At 41.8% G+C, this 13,839-nt stretch overlaps 1 protein-coding gene across 1 annotated transcript in view; it reads left to right on the forward strand.

Moving 5' to 3' along the window:
• The first annotated feature begins 10,683 nt into the window (after positions 1 to 10,683).
• Positions 10,684 to 13,839, forward strand: part of LOC143188755 (uncharacterized) — a 56,444-nt gene continuing 53,288 nt past the window's right edge. The window contains exon 1 of the mRNA XM_076393182.1: positions 10,684 to 11,956. The gene's annotated coding sequence lies outside the window, so the exon portion shown is untranslated. The remainder of the gene's footprint in view (positions 11,957 to 13,839) is intronic.

Below are 13,839 nucleotides of genomic sequence, written 5' to 3' on the forward strand. Positions count from 1 at the left end.
GTGAGAAACAGCCTAGAATCGAAAACTGGTCCAGAGTTACGCGGATCCTAGAAGCTGATGGGTGCAACAGACAAGGGTAGGGGGAAGTCGAGGCTAGGCTAGTCGGGGAAAAATCATATTTGCGTTTAGTTTCGATGTGATCGTGTTGCTCGTCCGATCGCGAAACCAAGGAGACGAAACTCCGCGATAAGTGTCCCGGGCCAAGAACCAGCCGCTGTCCCGTTTCAGGCAGCACTGTGGCTAGAAAGAGGGGAATAATCTCGACGAGGTCGAAGATCGCGGCGAAAGCGACCGCGCACCGCGCCTCGGCGCGATTACGTTAATTACCGCCCTAATTGACCCAGATTCAACGGCGGCGCGTCATTATCAGGCTTTTCGGTCGACCCAGTCGTGACTGATGGAAATCTCGAAGAGGCAGACGAGGTCGCCAGAATTACTCGACGTAGATAGTCGAAGAGACTGATCCTATCTCGTCGAAAGATTTTTCTAGATACGCTGCAGTTGGATTTTTGGGAATACAAGTGTTTTGTGATACAGTCATTGTTACTGTGTTTTGTTTTGAGCGAAATTTCTGTTTCCTTGGTTTTTGGAAACTAAATTTCTTTTATCAAAAAAGTTTTTTAGTGTATTATTCGTCTACATATGGTTGAATTATTAAATCATCGATTTTTTGTCTATTGATTCACTTTACTAAGTTACTGGTTTTTCTTTAGTCACTAATCTGTTAGATCTGTAGTCAGTTTTTTAGTCAGTTTCATCTGTAGATTTGATTAGAGTCGAAGCAATCTTATTGGATGTTTCTATTTATTTATAAATATTTTCAATTGTTTGTTTGGCCATCCTTTGGTTAGTTTTACATCTGGACATAGAATAGGATTGTGAGCTTTTTTCTCTTGATCGTGTTCTTGTGGCTTTTGATTTTGTACGTCATTTGAAACATAACTGAGTAATTTGTGTTTCATTTAATCTGTAATTTACTGTTTTACAAATCATACATCTATTAGTTGTGCGAGAAGAAAAGATTCACTTTTATTCGAATTTACTCCTTTTTAAAATTTTATAAAACATAAAATTGTAACTTTTATTTAGTGGTTTTGTAGGTAAACATTCTTTCTTCTTTATTTAACATACTTTTCAGTTTAATTTGTTTTAATAGAATTTGTGTAAAATTAATCATATCACAGTACGATCACTACTGAACATTATTGTCGGTTTTACAAACGTACCGGAGTGCTTAAAATTTTCCTATTCTTGTCTTATAACCATAAAAAAGGTTGGTTACGTTTTATTTTCGACAATAGCTAACGATGAATTAAAATTTGTTTACAGACTTTAAATATTTCTTTTAAATCGGCATACAATCACCAATATTACCATATAACCAGAATTATAAACTTTCACTAAGTCTTACTTAGTGAAACTAAACTATAAGCTTTACGCATTAAAATCGAAATACACCAAAGAAACAAATATTTTCCCAACTTTCGAGATAATTACAAACAATCCATCTGAATTTTCAACAATCGATAAGCATTGCGAAATATTCACTCGCAGGTCTCTGCCGTCACCAGACCGATGCTCATAGTTCCTAAATGATTCGTTTAATTTACACCCATAAACGGTGAGTTTTACGGTCGGTTCATTCGTTTCTGTCGCTTAACTAATTGCCCCAACCTGTGTTTGCCCGCGTGCACAAGCCTGTCCGCGCGCGCACACGCGGTTCATCCCCCGTCTTTTTCTGGCCCCATAATTAGCGCTTCTTCGTTATTAGCATTAGTAATTTATTAAACGATCGTGCGCGCCTACACTGACGCGCACATCAGCTTTAAAGCAGCCGTACGTCCGCTTTCCTTTAAGCCAATTCGTTCGACTGAAATATGCTTCCCAAGTAATCCATCTTAACGTAATTAGTCGGTTATACATTGAGCAGTTAGCGGTGGCTGCTAAAGTTGTACGTCACCTGTTCGCGGTTCACTGATTTTTCGCTTTATTCCCTGCCGCACGGCTCACTTTACTCCGTTCACCCCCCTTCGTGCTTCGGCCGTTCTGCCGTTTTCTCGACCGGAAAACGCTAGTTTTTTTAGCACATTCAACGTTTGTCCAAAGGAGATCGGTTTTGAAATTGCCTAAGCTTAATTCGAATCTAGATTTTTGGCAAAGTTTGGAAGAAACAATTTCTCATTTCCGTACAATTATCGACAGTCAAGTGAAGTAGGAAAATAGTCGCTTATGCTGCTAGCGTTCATTTGTTGATGATTAATTGTGGGAGTGTTTTCGATTTGAACACGCATTGTTTAAATTTCTATAAAATTACGAGGATATTATACTGGAATTATACAAAATTAAACTTTTTTTTATTGATATAAAAGATGAATGTTATCTTAAATCTGGATTATAAATTCAAATTTTCGGAGATGTTAGTCGAAATTTAGAGAAATCTGAATTTGATCTAATATTTTAGTAAAATATACTACATACTCAACTTAACCACTAAGCAATTGACACAATTTTCTAAGATCTCGTATTTCAAAAATTGTTAACTCTCAAGAGAATTGTTTAGAAAGACGAAACAAAATATCTAGAAGTAGCAGGCTTTAAAAACTCTATCCGAAATTCAATCATAATTTCTAATAAATCTTTTTCCAAATCGTAACCAAACTTGCTTTCAAGTTTAGTCCCCTCCTCCCTCCAAATTAAGGATTATTCGAATTTTCTGGTAGAATTTTTCTCTGAAAGATTTTATATTTTCTCAAAAAATTTTGTGTAATGCCCTTTGCCATCCACGAGATCTAAGATCAACACGAGGGATTACTCATTTCCAATAATTAACAGACCTTGGTTTAAGAAAAAGTCTGCTTTCCCACCCACGTCTTACCTGCAAGATGTTGACGAAAATATTTTCTACGTATAAAATTCCAAGTCGTTAAAATGATTCCATTCCTTTTTAATATAAAGATAATTTGCTTTGTACATAAAATATCAAAGCATGCGTGGTCTTTGTAAAAGTTTGAGTACTCTGTTAAAATATTTAGACAAAGTTTTAAGAACAAATTGGAGGAAATTTCTAAATATTTAAAAATTAATACTAGATGAGCACTGGATTTTGAAGAAAGCATCTGATCGAGTAATTCAAAGCATCTAATCGAAGGACACTTCACTAAATTATGACCAACTAACCGAAATTTGAAGAGCAGTTTTTGAAGAACAACTGGTTATCGCAGGGGAAGCAATTGGAAACTATTTTAATAGAAAAAAAAAACACTTGAACGTTGGAATCAGGTGAACTCATTTTAATCCAAATTGACGAACTTCTCAGTGATAAGAAAGCTGTTCTTTTTATTGAGAGCTTTAAAATTAATGTTTGAACAAATTTCCAAACTTTGTCTTAAGCTTTCAAGTTATTCCTTCACTGTATGAACTAACTGAATAAGTCAATAGAGCATAACAATTGCAGAAAACAAAATATTCCTGCAGCACACATAAATTAATTTTTTAAAAACACTTTGTGCAAGAGTTTCCTTTTTCTTAAAGGAAGAAGAGCGAAAAGAGAAAGAGAAAAAATTGTTCATGAATATTTGAAGTGACCAAAATTGTAGAACCCTACGATTTGGAGAACTGAAGGTCCTTTTCAAGGATAATCGTCCCTTTGCCGCTTTGCATCGCTTCACAAAAGTTTCCGATCCCGGAAACGGTTCGTGAAGATATCGCAGCGGCTCGATATCTCCGCGCAATCGTGCGGATAAACGCGCGACGTTTCCCCGCTCCCGAGTGTTTCAACTTTTACAGGTCTCACGTCTCACCCCATAACGCGGCCTTGTATTGGAGAGATGTCTGCGTACATGGATTTTTGCGTGCTCGCGTGTACGACGCACTCCGACGCCTGATAAAATTTTATCGCTTTCAGCGCTTCAGTATCACGAACTTCCTTTTTAATAGACCTTGATATATGTTTTTCCTTTTTTCAGTTACAGCGATCGCGCTGTCAGATAAATTTTATACGAAATTAATCATTATTTTCCTTTTTTTCAGTCAAAAATTTTTAGTTCACCTATTTTATGGAATTTAATATAACAGTAATATTAATTAGCAGTTTTAGTAATTTGAATATAATTGAGGAAATTCTAATGACGAGTTCTTGGGTACTAAATATTTAATTTTTCAATCTCAGTATTTGATAACATCAATTATGTTCAATCTGTTAGTTATTGAATTTATTTTTCTATTTTATTTATTGTCGTCAACAATATTTCTTAACAATTGAAGTTTTTTTTAAATAGTATTTGAATTTTTAGAAATATTATCTATAGCTCGAGTGCTTTGATTTTTTTATAAAAAATCTGTAAATTCGAATGTAAATATTTTATATTTACTTTTAAGGTTCAATTATTTAAAAATGGTCCAAAGTTTTCCTTTAGTAATTTATAAAATCCATATGAAAACATCTTCCAATACTTTAAAATTAATTACAAGTACAAATTACATGTTTTAAAAACATTATTATATCTGTTGTTATCAAATTCAGAAAAGGAACTTCTGTACATTATCAGAAATTATTAAACACGAAGAACTTTTCAGAACCCAAAACTTAGAATTAGACTTTCATCCTTGTGTTTTGCTTGTCTTTTGAGGCATATAGCAAATTCCATAAAACTTCATTAAAGCATCTAGTTTCAAATTTAATTTTCCCATATCTTTTTACAGTATAAATTTAGACTTCTTTTGAATTTTCATTCATCATATAACCTCTAATATTCATTCAGAAAAGTCGTATTCTCAATACCTATTACGGATTTTTCATAAAAAATATCAAATTAAATCATTAGTCCTTAAAAATATCCATTCGAACGCTTACTGTTTTAATATTTCTTCTTCGATAAATTCTCACAAACAAATATTCTAACTAAATCAGGTTAATGTTTCTCTTGATTAACTCCCTTAAATTATAGCCTTTATCTAAAAATCCATTCTATTCTTTCAAAATTCAAGTAAATCTATCATAGCAGAAGCTCAAAGTAAGACCTTCTCAGTTAACTTCCACTAGCTTTAAAGAAATCTCCAGAAGTGCTTCCCTAATGCTTACCCTTCATCAGAATTCATAAATCGTCCTTTAAAGAGATAACTCCAGTAGATTATATATATTTCATTTAACAAACTATTCTCCTCTCAAGACCTTTGTAGATTTTGCTTACCACATATATAAATTAAAATCTACATCAGGTGGCATTCAAATATTTTCATTACCTTCGGAAAAAAACTGTAATAGTAACTTCTAACTTCCCAGTGCTAAGCAGAATTAATAGTTTCTGCCAGAGAGTTCTCGTACGTTCTCTTTTTCAAAAAACATTCAGAACGTCATAATTGTTATCTTGATTCTCTCAGAGAACCGCAAGGTGTTTCAAGAGTTTCAGGTCTCAATCTGCCGACACGCGTGTTTTCTCGCGTGCCTAGGTGGCCCGAACGCGAGCCACCGTTGGAAGCAGGTACCGGGAAGAACCGTTTCGAGGAAGAACAGCAGCGCGAAAGAGCTCGATGCCAGGTAAGGAGCTTCTGATCCAGCAGTGGAGTTGGACGTGAGCCAGAGACGGGACGGGACGCCTGTAAGTGTACACACGGCCGTGATTACGTGAGGAGAATGTAATTAGTGACGGAACGTTGCCGGCGATCCCTCCCCGCAACTGCCCTGGACAATACCCGGTACAAACTCGACGGGAACCTCTGGACCCCGGGGCGGAGCTGTTTGCGGAACGTTTCCGTGCGATTATGCGCGCCTAGGCCACGAGTAAGCTCTTCCTGGCTTCAAGGCGGAAGAAGACAATTGCGGATCTAAAGAAACGGTACGGTCCTGCTACTTCATGTTTTGTTACTTTGTTTATAGGATCATATTTGCATCGGTCATATTCGATTTTGAACACATTCATGTCATCGAAATATGCGAATTAGGAAGAAACGTTGTGTGGAAGGAGGATTAAGTAAAACAGTGGTATCTTGTCTATTTTCTATAGTAGTTCATGTAAGTGTAAAATTGTAGGATTAATATGTATAAAGTATAAAGGTTTTTGGTATTAGATATTGATGTTCAATTTCAATTGTTTAAAATATATCATATTTGGTAATGTGATGCTTTGAAGTTGTTTAAATATAGGACTTATACGAGAATGTGATGAAGAAAGTATTTCTCAGTAACGGATTTTTCGTTCACTAACGGTTATCTTTTTAGGAAAAAAATATGAAAGGACAATTATTCTCCAAATTTGTTGATGCTATACATTCCTGATTATTAGTTAGGAACACTATAACATAAAACCCTGTTAAATAGATTTATGCATCAATTTGATAGTCTTACTAAAAGGGTATAACCAAGAAGAATGATGAATTATTTGCTTTTTCAGGAGTACCAAAATTCTCCCCCTGGATGCCATCAGGGAACAAGTGAATACAGGATATCGGAGCTTTGCACAATTATCAGCAAAACAGAATTTACGTACGTATATTCATTATACTTTATATTCTAAATCATTATACTTCTACTTTAAAAAATGGAACATCAAATTCATATTTTCCTCCCTACGACCAAAATCGGTAAAATAATAAACATAAGCAATAACTTCACAAATAATTGTGAAGAAATGTAAAAACGAGGCACCTTGTTCATAAGAACTTAAAAGATGATGTAGAGAAGGGCTGTTTTAGGATCCTGTCGAGTCGTCTCTTAATAGTCTCATTTTGCGTTTTTGCCTTGACAATAGGCTCACCCCGAACATATTAGGATCCTTATAGCTCACAGGTATGTAGTAACTAGAAGTCGAGGGACAGACTACACATGTTTCACGGATTCTTTGTGTCTGTGTGATGCAAGGTGTCCAAGAAGCTACAGGAAGTCAAAAGGTCGTAGAGTCGTAGGGTTAGATTGGTAAATGACGCCAGGGATCGTACGTAATTACGTTTACATAATCTTTTCAAATTCTTATGTCCTCTGACATTTCAAAAGTTTATTAAAAGTTTGTTTTATACTGATTTTTGTATCATCATATGTATACATATAGGATTGGAGAGGTCGACAGTGCACTGAATCACAAGTAATTAAAATTTACAAGGAATCATAGATTGTAAATTATAACTTCTTCAAAAATAATCTATCATAAGAAAATGACTTTAAATTGCTGAATATATCAAAACGAATTCTAGGTATAATCATGTTTATTATGAACAAAAAGAGAAGCATGATTACCATAGGGTATAAAACAATGCAATGTACATACCTATATCATAGAAGCACTCTCCGCAAAATCTTGCATCAGATTTACTCCTCTTCTAATATTAAGATTTCACTGTTTCTTAAGCATCTCGTAAGGTCAATCGATTCAACCTTAGCACAGGAATTTTGGTCAAATTAATCCCGGAATTCTTGTCGCTTCTCATCAAAGTCTCGGTGATTGGTGGGCTCGGTGGCGAAGAGTTGATTGGTATCATTGTAAGGGGAATTTTATGCAGCGGCAGGGCCTGTGCACTGCGTCTCGAACTTGAATACCGAATCAGCCTTGTAGAAGAGTGGGATGGGAAGGGGTCGAGAAGGGTAGACGGGAGGGTTTTACCGGTTTCGTGGCTACGCAGAGCCCCAAGTAACTGTAGAACGCTCTACCACCCCTCTGGCATTTTAATAATCTCCGACCCCCTTCGGAGCAGCCCGGACAAGGATACAGCGCAGCTGGACCCCTTTTTGCCTCGTGCCCAGTGTTAAGGGGGCACCGCCCTCCCACTGTGTTCATCTCCCAGCTTGTTCTCGTCCCCCGCAACCGTCTGTGGACAGATCGGCCGACTTTCATAGACGACAATCACATCGTAACCCGAAACGAATGCGTTAGCCAGGACAGACCGTGTCGTGCGTGAAAGGACGCGGTCGTCGCAAGATATGCGGGCCCAAAAGTTTCACGTATTCGTCGAGGACGCTGTATTTTACCACTTCGAACGCGCCTTTGTGCTTGGCCAGAATGGCTTCTCTCTTTCTCTGTCACCGCTCGCAAAAACGTCTTCTTTCTTTCCACCGGTCTTTCTACGCTCGAATTATATTCGTATCCTTCTTGGTTCCACGACTCGTTTCGACGCCTCCCTCTCTCTCTTTCTCTTTGCTCCCTTCTCAAGCGCAAAGTCACCCTCAAAGTCTGTCGTACTCAGTGACGGAGGGGAGAGAAACGGATCGAGATTAAGGCAACTTCGGAGACTCAGCGACTGCGCCTGCGGCTCTGTGTGCGGAATACTTGGGTGAAATACCTCAGAGCGCCTTGCCCCCCGATCGGAAGCGCCGCGACGAAAGCGGAGCGCGCTTCCGCGCTGCTTGTACTGACCGATACTCGGTCTCTGGCACCTTTACTTGGCCTTTCAAACGATTCAAACTTGTTCGTTTAATGCTGTCTTTTATCAGTGAAATTAAGCAATAGCGATTATTTCGTCGCATAGCATGGAAATCAAACGTAATCTATCTCAACTGTGTAACTAAAAGAACTATATCGATCTTATATCAAGAAGGTACGTACTACCTCCTTAAAATTCAAGAAGTAACATTTTTCTACAGGAATGATATGTAGAATTAATCCACTTATAATATATCACAAACTTTGTTCGTAAAATTTAAAGCAAAATTCCAAAACTGCAAAGCGCGTTAATCCTGTTTATAGTTGTAACTCGTAACGAGTTATTACGCTCTGAAGGGTCAGCCAATTAGTGAAAGTGGAAACGTTACACCAATTCACGTGTCATAGAACATTGAATTGCAACAAGTTGTGCACATCACAAAATTATCTTATTCTATGGCCATCAATCCTATCGACATTTTCGATTTCTCCTAAATCTATAAATATAATCTACACTATTTTTATCATTAAGCGCATTGAACCCTAAACTGCAAGGAAAAGCCCTTGGAGTTCCATTGATATCTTTTTCCATTTTAAAATTACTCATACTAAATAGATATTGTTCTACGTGTGGTGATGCAGAAAATTTGAAAAATTTTAATGAATGTCAATGTTGTTGATATTTTTGATACTCTTAAGATTTGTGCGATTAAAACTTATATAAATTCATCATAAATTGAAAATGACGCAAAATTATAGGAATATTCCCAAAATTTCTATTCTCAGCAATATCTATTGTAAATTGTGCGGACTTCATCAATTTAGAACTTGAAATATTGAAAAAAATGCTAATTTCTCAGCGTCACGACAACTTCTGGAGTTTCCGTGAAATTCAGAATAGGAACGGTGAAGTTCACGTACGAGTTCTCGCTCGTGTATCGAGAAATTTACAGCTACCGCCCAATACGGGACGAATCGAACGGTAGCAGAGAGCGAGCAGGTTTCCCCGTTCCTGTTCTCCGGCGTTTTGGTTTCCTGAAAATCTCTGGAACCGATTCGCGCCATTATCGTGAAATCCAATTTCTCTGGAAGCAATTTCCACTTCGGCTGCCGGCTTCCCGAAACTCATTCCGCGACCGTGGAGCGGCGAAAAATTCGTGAACAAGGCGGCCGGTCGTCGTCGTCGTGCCAGCGTTCCATCCACACCCGTTACATCTCCGTGGTCACGTTTCTCTCGCTCTTTCTCCGTCTGCCTCTCACCCTGGCTACTTCGCTCTTCTCGCTCCACTGTGGCAGCCCCTTTTTTCCATTCTTTTTCTCCTTTTCTTTGTCTCTCTTCCTCTAGTGCTTTCGGAGCCTCCGGCGGGTTCGTCGGTGTTTGAAAAGCTCCGGTAGGCAGACAGACCTACGATATGCTACCGCTTCGGTGTGGGCGCGCGCACGTTCGCTGCAGAACAGAACACGCCACAGAGTCGAAAAAGGATAGCGGGAAAAGGAAGAGGACGGCGCGAGAGCGCTGCAACGAGTGATGGCGAGTCTGACAAAGAGAGTCGACTCGAATCGACGAGGACGCGACGACAAAGCAAGCCGACGCTCGGGAGAAAGAGACCGAGAGAACGGTGCACACGATCCGTCAGAGGGATGGAGAGGTTTTGGGGACTGTAGGTGAAACGAGACAGGAAGCGAAAATCCGCGAGAAGGAGGGAAGAAGTGTGGAGAAAAAGAGAGAGGCGGGATCGTGCGCGCTTGCGAAAGGGAGCATCGGCTGAAACGCGAGGAGGGTGTAGAGAAGCAGCGAAGCCGAGAAGGGTGGGGGAGGATGGTAACGGCGTGGAACGGAGAGAATCAGAGAGAGCGAGAGAGAAGCGCGCCGAAAGACGAGTTAGCGTAGGGGGAGAAGGATGGAGCGTGGCGGGCGATGAAGACGGCGAAGTCGGGCTAACACGGCTGCCCGAGCGAGACCGAATCGAGCCGAGGGCAGGCAGTGCCGTTGGCGTAGTAACGTGCCATGGCTCGTACACATCGAGGCTGCCTTGCTCACCCGCCTGCTTGTCTGCCTGCCTGCCTGCCTGCCTGACTCACTATCCGTGTGAGAGCGCGGCTATGTGCGCGCTGCTCTCTGCGTGGCGCGTCCGCCGCGCCGAGTCCCGCTGTGGCGAGGGGCGACACGCTTGTGTGCGTTCGTACGTGGATGGGGGTCCCGGCCCGGCTCTCGGCCCGTCCCGTCCCGTCCCGTCGAGTATCGCACCGCTCGCCACCCGCTATCCACAGCAGTTTCAGCCAGCCGCCCGCCTGCCAGTGTCCCACCGCACGCCGAACCGTTTGCACTCAGAAGCGATCAGGGAGCCCTTCTCTCCCTCGACTTCCCCCTTCAGAGTCGCGCGCGCGCGCGCGCTCACTCATTCTTCCATCCTGGCGAATCGCACATCGTGTACCTGCCGCTATATACGCCGCCTCTATATATCCGTTTCTGCCTTACTCCTTATTCTCTCGTCTCCTGTTACACACGCTACATTTCTCGTTGTTCTCCTCGACGGGATGTCTAGCATCGTCCTCGTCCCGCTTTCCACTTTGTTTGCTCCTCATCTTTTTCCCCACCAGTTTCGTCTTCTTCCCTGGCTCCTCTTTTTTTTCGCCGTCAGTCACACTCGGGAACACACGAGCGCCGGCTATCGTGCCCTCCCTCTTCCGCGCCTTCGTCTCCCTCTATTCCCGTCGGCCGCCGTTCGGCGTGTTTAACCTCCCGCCGTTCCACTACGCTTCCCCCCCTCCTGCGCCGACGCTCAGACACTGTCTCCGTCGCGAGCACGGCCGGCCCATTCGTTCCGTCTCGTTCGTCTCGGCTCCTTTCGTTCTCATCCCCGCGCGTCGCTCTTTCTCACTCCCGAGTGTAGCGCCGGTGTGTACTCCCGCTGTCACCTGATCGCGGGACGCTTTTCGCGGGTGAGATACCGCTCGGCCACCGAGTCAACCGAGTCTGCCGCCGCCGCCACTGTCGCTCGGTTTCCCTCCTCCTTCACTCTCCGCCCGTCCGGTCGCTTCCTACGGCATCTGCTCTTTTATTCACCTCCTTATTCCTCCTTCTTTCGTCGCCAGCGCGTGCTCTCCTTTTCCCTCTCTCACCCCTCTCCCTCTCCCTCACGCTCACTCTCCTTTTCCTCCTTTCCGTCGCTCGCTGTACTCTCTTTCCTATACTCGGCTCGTTGCCGCCGCGCGACGTCGGACGTGTGCGCGCGGCTAGCTGGTGGTTTCTGCTGAGAGAACGAAAAGAAAAAGGAAAGGAAAAAAACGCACGTGGTACGCACACACCGTACGGTTGAAAAAGGAACGGTGAGACACCGGGCAGAGGAGGGAAGAAGAAAAGAGACAGGGGAACCGAGAGAACGGAGAGAAGTGTGCGCCACCGACATCGTCCAACCGCGACTGGCTTGCCCGATCTCTCGCCTCTTCTTCCTCCTTTCACGGATCTTCGCCGGTGCACGTCTCTGAAGCCGAGACTGGAGAGGGAGGTGACACTTTCGGAACGTGGACACGCGGCACGCACGGATCGTCACGCTGGATACGTGAGGATCCAGCAGAACTCCGCTGGCTACCGTGCTCTCGTGCAGGTCGGTGACAGTGTCAGTGCCTATGCTTCAAGTCAGTGCTGTTTCGTTTCGTTTTTCGCTGTGTGTATGTTTCCAAGTTTTCTTTTTTCCACTGTTGCTCGATCAGCGTTCGACAGTTTTTGTTTTTTTTTTCTGTGACCACCAGGCCCAGTAACCCAGGATTGTCGCGACAACAATTGCGAAACAGTGAGTGTTTTTTTTTCTCTTTGCTCGTCCATTTTTGCTGCGTGACAACCGTGCCGCCGATAACTCCGCGGTGATTTGAAAAGGCGGCGGTAATTGTACGTATGTTAGTCGCTGCGGCTGCGCTTTTTTCGATAGTTTCACAGCTCGTTGGAGCTCGCGGAATCGTCGCGCGCGCCTCGACGTTCCCCCATGAATATGGAGATAGAGACGGCCGTCAGTTTTTTTTCCACTGCCTTCCTCTTCCCGTCGTCGATCCGATCTTCGTATCGTGTTGTGCTCGACTTTTTTGCCACTTTTCTTCCCTTATTTTTTTTCTCAGAGACCAGTTCGACTCTCTCGCGGATCGTTGAGTTGTGGATCCTCTTGAGCAACGATCCAAATTAAAGTGTTGAAAAGTGTAGGCAACGGAAAAGTGCTTAAATCGAAGAATATTATTCGTAAGCAAAATTTCCATGGTGAAAAAGTGTCACGAGGCGGTGGGAAAGTGTCTGATCGATGACGTCGCTGACAGCACGCTATCGTGAGTGTTACGCTTTCACGAACTGGAGCGTGCCCGTCACCGCGAACCGATTTTGGACAGTGGCTTGCATAGATAGACGAAGCTGTCGTTCGAAAACTGGGATTTTTTTGTCGTACAATTCTGTCATGACAATGTCAATGTCCGACAAAGTGCTTTGATCGATTTCTCGTGCTCGTAATCGATTTTGTCGTTCAAAATCTTGAATATTAACATTATCTTCGTATTTTCTTCCCTCGTAATTTTTAGAAACATTTTTCCGACAAAAGAAAATCATTTAAAACATAATATATATTGCCTGTACGAGAATTCTCTTTGCAGTGCTTTACAATCGAGTACACTTAGTTTTCATCGATAGTTTTATTCCAAGACGCTTTCTTAAAAGGATCGACAAATTATAATTCTCACGATTTTTTCATAAAATGCTTTTTTTCTCCGATGGAAAATCGTTTTTTCCGTGCGATTTTTCTCGCAGCTTCAGAGAGACGGGAGGATAAAAGTGGAAATCGGAGAAACGGCGGGAGTTGCGGCGGTGTTGGTGGAAATAGCGGCATCCGTTTCGGTGCCCGTTGCGGGGCGGTCGCCACACCCGCCCGTTTGGGAATTCAACTTACTGCCACTCGGGACCGAAGTCTTCGACGTTTTCTCCTCGGTCTAACGGACAGCACGAAAGGCGGCTGTTCGCAGCGGATTACATCCAATTGCCACAGAAATTGCCCACGACGTTCTTTTGCGTGCTCTGTGCCGTTAGAAATCCCACAGTTTCTCGAAAAATTAATGATTTCGATGTAACGAAGAAACGAAAATACAGGAGTAGTATAATTACACCTATTAAAAGTTCTTTGCGAGAATATCATAGTAGAATTGGACATATCGAAAGTTGAGATAAATCATGGCATCGATTCCTGTGAAGATAACTAGGACATTACTTTTTCCAATCTCCAGATATTGTTTGTTATAGTTATTTTATTTCTATAATTTCTCGTAGTAAAATTAAATAAGCAGTTTAATAGTAACAGGAATATTGACTAACTCCATGAAAATTTTAAGGTAGTACATATGATTAAAATTAGTGTATAGACATACATACAGATTCTTTTGCTACAAGTATTTACAACTCTTTAGTTCATTACGAAAATAGGATAAGAAGGTATCGAATTATTATTTGTAAAAAGAAGTA

Source organism: Calliopsis andreniformis, chromosome 3, assembly GCF_051401765.1.
Source record: "Calliopsis andreniformis isolate RMS-2024a chromosome 3, iyCalAndr_principal, whole genome shotgun sequence".
In the NCBI taxonomy this organism is placed as follows: Eukaryota; Metazoa; Arthropoda; class Insecta; order Hymenoptera; family Andrenidae; genus Calliopsis; species Calliopsis andreniformis.